The sequence below is a fragment of the Corapipo altera genome, unplaced genomic scaffold (assembly GCF_003945725.1).
Source record: "Corapipo altera isolate COAL_440 unplaced genomic scaffold, ASM394572v1 23, whole genome shotgun sequence".
Lineage (NCBI taxonomy): Eukaryota > Metazoa > Chordata > Aves > Passeriformes > Pipridae > Corapipo > Corapipo altera.
The window spans coordinates 14796828-14805154 of record NW_020884878.1 but is presented as its reverse complement, the minus strand read 5'-3'; positions in this window follow the sequence as shown (position 1 = coordinate 14805154).

Genomic DNA, 8327 nt, shown 5'->3' with positions numbered 1-8327 from the left:
TGGAAAAGAAAAAAGTAAAACTCTTCTCAAGCCTGCAAGGGTTTCTGAACTGCATTTGTTAGGGTGTTAAAACAGTATGTCAGCTTGTATGCACTGAAAATGTTTCCTTCTTTAACTATGTGCTAGTTAGAATCAATAATTAGTGCTGGTTGCCCCCCAAAGTCTTTATAACTCTTAAGCCTTCTATAAAAACTTTTAATAAGTAAAATAGATTTTGTCATATCTTATTTGAAGCAGATAGGTTTCAGAGTTTCAATGGTAAAAACTGAATTTTATCAATTTTTTTTTCGTTTCAGTCATGTAAATTATTATGTGATATAATTCTCTTAGGAATACTTAAGACAAGGTATTACTTGTATAATTATTCTATAAAGTACTATGGAATCTTTACTTCCCTTATCTCTGCTGGGTTTCTTTAGGACCAAGTAGAGCTTTGAATGTATCATGGATCACAGAATCCTTTCATAAATAAATATTAAAATGTGGTTCTGTGGTTTTCCATTTACAGTGCAGCAGGATCCAGACATATTTGCTGAGTGCATTCTGTTGATGGCAACTTCTCCGTTTGAGTGTGGATGCAAAAAAAAATTATACCGTATAAAGAAAATAAAATGTGATCCCTTCTACAACATCAAAACAGAGAGACTTCAGTGAGAAACCCATGTTGTTTGGGTACTGATCCTGCTGATGACTTTAAGCATTTTGACTGTCATCTTCCAGGCTGCTGGTTAGGATTAGACCTCTAGTTTTTTAAGTATCCATATAGGCCTTTCAAAAACCACACCCTAGGGTCTAAACTAGAGAAAATGATTCAAGGTCATTTGACCACACCAACACTGTGCTACTCCATAGTAACTTATAGCCATTTTGTGATATTCTGTCCTTTTTGAGCCTTCGAGGGGGAAAAATAATAATTAAAAAAAAAGCAGTGAGGGCACAGAAGACATATGGTGTCTTTTATTACACAAAAGCCTCAGGCAGAAACTTGCCTCACCAGAATTACTTATTATTTGCACCAAGTTCTTTGATCTGAAATCCTACACTTCAATGCTTGTGTGAACACACATACTCAAGTTGCAGCTAAACTTCATCAAACTTCAGATGAAAATGTAAATAAATTCTTGTTCTCCATTTACAAATGGGCATCTTGTTATGTTAAACCTATCACATATAGATAATTCATAGAATCATAGAGTATCTCAAGTTGGAAGGGACCCATAATGATTATCAAGTCCAAATCCCAATGCTTCTTTGCTTCAGCTTTTAAAGAGACTTTGATAGCTCTGTTAGAAAATAATCGAAGGAACAATGACTTTGACTTGACTTCTCAAATATTTTGAAATTTTCTATTATAAATACTTTTCCTTCATAATTTGCAAACAGCAAATTATGAAGAGGCTGATTTTCTCAATATTACAGAGCCTTCTGAATGCTTAATGACCAGAAGCTTCAGACTTAAAATTACTGCTGAATGACATGACTCAAGACTTAGTGAAGGCATACACACTTCCTGATGGTAACCAAGTTCAAGTAGATAATGACATTGGAAGTGCCCATGACACACCTGGGCAATTCAAATGATGGTTTATGTTCTTTGCACAAATAGTACCAAGCCTGGCTTTCTCTGAGACACAGAGACATTTGGCAGAAACCTCAGTGGCCGTAGAGGTTTGGTGCCTCTGCCAGTCTCAGAGACTGAAATAAAGCCCTGAACACCAACCCCCATTTGTACCCCACTGAATACTCTTCTACCATGCAAAGAAACACCTAGAGCTCTGTTCTGAGATTGAGTTACTATAAAGCCCCATTAGCACAGAACATAATATTGCCAATGCTACTGCATAATTCTGAATTCACTGTGCAGGCCTTGTCGGAATAGTAAATAATCCCATATGTAAAACCAAGTTAGGTCATCAAGATTGTTATCACCTCACAATGAATACCAGAAGAATAAATAATGACCAGCCATGTGCTGCAAAGTGTTGGAGAGATATGTCTCTTATATTTTACATGCAATAAAAGATGTGGCTGGAATGAAAGACAACATTGGGTTGATTCCCTGCACCTGGATGTTTGGGGTTGGTTTGTATCTTTGTCCTTTTCATGTCAAATGTGAATATCTTCATCCAGTTTCTTATTTTTTACAATGTGTGTTTTTTTCATTTTTTATTAAGTCTTTGTATAGGTAAAGTAATATCTCATTTCCTTTGTGTTTTATTTACACGATATACTCACATTATAGTTGTTATTGTCTGGAGAACAATGATTCAGTGCATGAAAACTCTCAGTGTATGACATTTGTTTTCATTCTGAATGAGAACTAAACCAAAACAATCCCAAAACATAAAAAAAAAGAGAAAAATGTGTCAAAACAGATGTTTTAAGAGGGGCGGAAAAAAAAAAAAGCTTTTCTCTTTCTGTCTGATACTTTGTCAGAAAGAGTAATCAATGAAATATGTACCTGAAAGATTACCTTTCATAAAAGAACCCTGAAAGTAAAACACTTTTAGTAAAATACGCTAATTTTAAGAATGAAAGAATGAATAGATGAAGTATTCAATCAAAATATAATATCTCAATGTTCTTACTAGGTACATCTACAAACACTTCATAACACATCCTCATACCTTTCCACCACAACAAACATAAATGCATGTATCTGTTCCAGAATAAACACATTAAACTATTCACAGAAACATAAATATATTTGTGAATACAAGACAGTAATTTAAACTTTGGTATATGTACAAATTTAGCACACTTATAACATGTAGAGGAATTCATCAACTCACTTCCTTATTCCTGACAAACTCATTCTTTGCACTGACTGACTGATAACAGGAACCACCTAGAGGATGTAAGGCAGAACAGTAGCAATATGCAGGTCAGTCAAATCCTCATGTAAAAGCAGCAAAATGTGTCTTGGGTACTTAATCTGATCAATATCACAAGTCAAAATCATATAAAACATGTGTGCCAAAGTCTATCATTTGAATAAGTGAAAGAATTTGAAGGAAGTAATTTCCTCATTACTAGCCTATATCCAGATCATGTCTTTATGAATTAATATTCATACAAGTTCTCTTCATTTTTTTATTTCTCCATCTAAGCAGAGTTTTTTCTTGCCTGGTAGAAACAAGATAGGGAGTCAGCTTCATAGCTCTTCTACAATGTTTTTGAGGACTCTCTTCTTCCCAGGAGCTACCAACCTGCCATTCTAACAGCTGTAAAGAGAATAAAAATCATATCCTGTTTTGGTAGCTTGGGAGAATTATCAGTGCTCCCTCTTACAGACAGCTAAGCTATAGAAAGAGAAGTCTGAGCAATTAAAAAAATTAAAATACTCTAGTACACTACCTACTTTGTACTGGAGTTCTGGTTAGAGCAGAAATAAAATACTGCATTTTTAAAGGAAATAACATGAAAATGTTGCAGTTGGAAGCTAAAGCTTAGTCTAAACATAGTTTTTTAACTCGTAAAATGCAGTTAGCTAAAAATTTTTACCCCTGTAAACTGAGATATGTACAATTATGTGCTTGGTTATATCAGTTCTAGTTCCTGGAAAAAAAAAAATTTACTAGTGAGCAATTTCATACCATTATACCAGCAATCATAGACACACTCAAGGAATTGCACTACATCAGTCTTTTGAAAAAGTCATAACAGTACAAGTCTTGTGTATAAAACGATCCTTTTAGAATATGGCAAGTATCCTGCTGATCTGTATTTTTTACTGGGATTACTGGCACCCTCTGGCAGAGCATCCACAATATTTGTAATGTTTTTACTTGCATTTTATTACTTCCCAGCTACTTACTACAGCTAAGTAGAAAAGTTGTGAAGAAGAAAAAATTAAAAATAGTTAAAGTAATTATTTAGTAAGTGTGTTGTGACCTCTTTAAATATTGATTTGCCTTTTGGTGAAGCTTTTTGAGTAGTGAATAATGAAGGACTTAGTAGTATAAAGAGGGAAGTAGATTTCACACTTACATGAACCAGTTTGCACATTACCACTTTGTATCTTTGGAAGTAGAAAAAATTCTTTCATTCCAATATTGGTTCCCATATATGCCCCTCTCTTTAACGTATCTCTCTGTAGGTAGTCTACAACTTTTTTACTGTCATGAGGAAGAAAAACATGTGTTCTCTTCTCCTGCTAAACTAAGCATAAATTCAAATCTATCTTCCACAAGTGTCGTAAGAAAAAAAAATCTTTTTAATTCACACTTTACAGGCCATATTTGACTATTTGCTAAATGTCTAAAGAGTCTGTTGGTTATTATGGACAGTCTTGCCTGCATAAAACTTAATTATAACAGAAACACCATTGCACCGCTTGATTTTTCCATCTGTATTTTGACTTCTCTCACTTAAGCAATGGTAAAGGCATCAAATTCAACACTGTTTATAACACTTGGGTCATTCTGCCAATCAATTCAAGGAAATAAAAAGAAACAGATTGACATTATAAAAAATAGCAGGCCACTGATAATGTTAACCAGTACAGGAACCTAAACCCTTATGATCTGTTTTAGCAATTAATTATACTGTACTCTGGGCCTGCATATACTCAAAACACAAGCTGGTAAATTGACTATTTGCCTCTGACAAATCTTTTCTATGTTAAAGTGCAGAATCTTTGCAGAGCAGAATTAACCGTTTTTTTCAAAGAGGATCTTTGTTTTTGCCAATACAGTTTTTGAATTATGTTGACTCTAAGCCTCTCATTAAAAGTCAACAAGCAAAAACATAAGCCCTCTTGACAATGGAAGAACTAAGGAAAATGGATGTACAATAAAAAATAAAGGGCTATAATACCTTAAGCATCTTCAGATTGGATGCTTATTTCTGTATCATTGGATTTTTGTTTTTATTTTGAATCATGAATCTATAGGATATGTGGTATTTTGATGTAGTGGCATATTGATTTACAAATAAATACTCATAGTAAAACCCAAGAAATTCCTATAGATAGACTCATGACTACATCTTTAAAAGCTAACCAAGCTTTCCAGCTTTTGGAACAAACACTTCTGGATTCAGTTTTTCCCCAGCTGCATATCAAGAATGGTCTAATTTACTTAAATCAGTTATTCTATTCCCACAAAATAATGTGAGCACAAATTAATTCTGAGCATAACATATTTGTTCTTATGTATGTTGCAAATAACGGAAAAGTCCTGGTTATTTTAAATGCACTGCTGTCCTCATAGGGCGTGATTCTGTGCAGGTCTTGATGCTGAATAGCTCAGAGGAGACTGCTATAGTTTATAATCCTTTCAAGTACAGCCTAGATTTAAGCCCATGGCTCAAAGACTTGAAGCTCTTTAAACCATCTTTATCCTATTATCAATGTCTGATCTTAAGATTATACATCTTTTTCTGTCCCAGTGTTATATACACACACTATATAGTTACACTGATGTAACTTCTAATATAAACAGCATTCTGCTGATTTTGAAGTGCTTTGAAATGTTCTCAGATGAAGAAGTTGTATTCTGGCCTGTGTTTTGCCATAACAGAAATGTTGTTTTGTTTACAGTGCATAGGTAGAATTCAAATGGTATTAAAATAGCACAAATTTTAATGTAACTGAGCTCAGATAAACAGTGTCAGAAACTTGCCTTCTGAATTACTTGTTTCACATCTGCTAGTAACATGCTGAAGAACCCACGGTAAATAATTTCCAAAGAGAACGCAATTAGTTTATGCTTTATAAAGAAAAAAGGAAAAATGGTAACAGAAGTAATTTTTCGTGTTACTTACCTAAATATTATCATGGAATCATTTCATAGTATCATTTAGATTAGAAAAGACCATTAAGATCATCAAATCCAACTGTAATTGTGAACCATTAGGAGACATAATTTCCAATAGGATAAAAATAGCATTGATTTTTCTTTTTGAAGTTACTCAGCTGAATTAGCAGAAGCATGAAATATTTCAGTGCAAAATCTTAAAATGAAAAAGTAATACTTTTATTCAATTTTAAGAATAATTCCTTTGTTATTTTTATTAAAAACTAGCTCTGCTTAGAATGTGTCTATTCAAAGTTTAATTTATCTGTCAGTTGAACAGATACTGTGGTAACAAGCGCAAGAAATTCAAGGTGGATTTATTGGGACAGTCAGACAGTGAGAACCATCTTAAAATACTTTAAAAATGACAGTTATATGAGTTAAAGGATGGGAGGTGAAAGTAAAAAAAGACTGAAATTGGCCCTGGGTAAAGACAGGAAAATGGAATCATAAATCATATAAGACAGCTGTGTTCTTTTATCCATGGATCCAGATGTTGCCACTAAATGTGTAACAACTTCAGAATTATTTTACAAGGAGGAAAGGGACTGTGAATATTTGATTTCTCTCTTTCTTAAACAACACTAGCTGGGAATGTTTGATACCAAGTAGAAACTTTGACCTGTGCTTGCAGGAGAGCAACTCGGAACAGAGTTCTTAAACACAGCTCCTAAGCAATGTGGATTATGACATGATTTAAACAGCCAGTGCTAAAACACTAAAGTTATACTGCAATCTTTTAGAAAACAGTGACTAGAATCGAATTTCTAACTGAAACATCTGGGTGATATGAGGCCAGATACCCTCACTGACTAGGAATTACTACATGTTAGCCGGTGTCTTTGGATGGTGGAGTCCTGTTAGAATTCTAATCAGATTGGAAGTAGACAAATGTTAGATGGCAAGAAAATGAAATTAGGAGTTACTTCAGAAATGTTTTGAAATGTTTTGTCAGGACAGACCATGACAAAGCTATTAGAATATCTTCCAAATGGAAATCGATTTTCCCCTCTCCTCTCTACCTCATCCTTAAAATGTAATAGTTGGTTGTAAACCAGCTTATGTTTTCAAGTAAAATAGAGAAAGAAAACTTTTCCCATTCTTCTAAATTTTTTCTATTGCACAGGAGTAAAAGGTAATCATATTTTTTATTTTGTGTTATTTTCCTTCACCAACCTAATTTTGAAACTTAAAGACTAATACTTATATTCTGTAGTCATCTAAAAAGATACCTTATGCTGATAATAAAAAATAGCAAGCTATTGGGTATTATTAGGTTATTTCTGTAATTACAACTTTATGACTGAAGACAGCTATTAGGTGATTATCACACCATTGTTTGGAGAAGAGAGGAGAGGAGGATGAGTCTCCATTAAATCGTCAAAGATATGAATGTTCTTAAAAGTGCAGATACTATATTTTATTTTTAATTTGATCTACAGGGATCTGAGCCACGATTCTCAATTTAGCTCAATGCAAAAAAATACAGAGAAAAATAAAGAGACATTTACTTCTGAATTCAGACAGTAGTGCTGAAGTCATAGAGATAAATAAGTACCTACCCACTTGAAGCATCACGCAGCTTATTCTTTGCATTAAAGGAATGAAAACTCTTAGTTAAAAGTTATATTACTTTACTAGAGCTACACTCCACAGAAACCTGAGTCCTTATAAACTTATGGGTACTTCAGTTTGTTTTCTGTGGTTCAGAGCATGATAATATTGAGGGTGATATCTTGTCTCTACAGAGGCTTTCTGCATCTTTGCATAAAAGCAGCCACTTTAAGGCAGTAGAGATCTTTGCAAGACTTATCATGCATTGCGATGTGGACATTTTTAAATACATTAGATGATATTGGGCCCTTCATGTGTTATTGTTCACAATTTTTTCTCTTTGTTTCATTATTTTTTTCATTTTCTTTTCTGTAAAAATAATTTTTTTCACAATTTGGCAGGTCTCTGTTATATAAAATATATTGGATTTTGTTCCGTCATAAATGGAGTTAGGAAGAATTTTTTTTTAAAGTCCAAAACATTCTTTTTTCTCTTTTTCATGTCTTCCCTCAAAACTTTTAATGGCAACCTGAGCTAGAAAAAAAAAAGGTGTGACTACCTTTTTAAGATAAATTATGAATTAATGGCTTTAAAATCCCACAGATCTCCTGAAGCATTTGGAAAACCTGTTTTCTTTCTGAACTATTTAGGTGTATAGCAACTTTGAGAGATAAGTGAAGTAAGTGATCTTAGCAGATTTTTCCAAAAGGCTGAGACAAGCACAGTTGTTTTTTGGACTATAATGACATTGAGAACATGAACAGCTTATAAGTTTCAAAAATGTTATTAGGTCTATGGTTATTTATTTCCTTTTTGGCTACGAAAGCATCAAGACTCTAGATGACTATTATTAGGAAAACACTGGCTTGAAGAAGTTGCTGTAACAATGTTAAATGATTCCATATTTCCTCCTTTGGTTAAGATGGTGAGTACTTTTTAATTCTCACCTGTTTTTAAAACTCCACACAATTTACA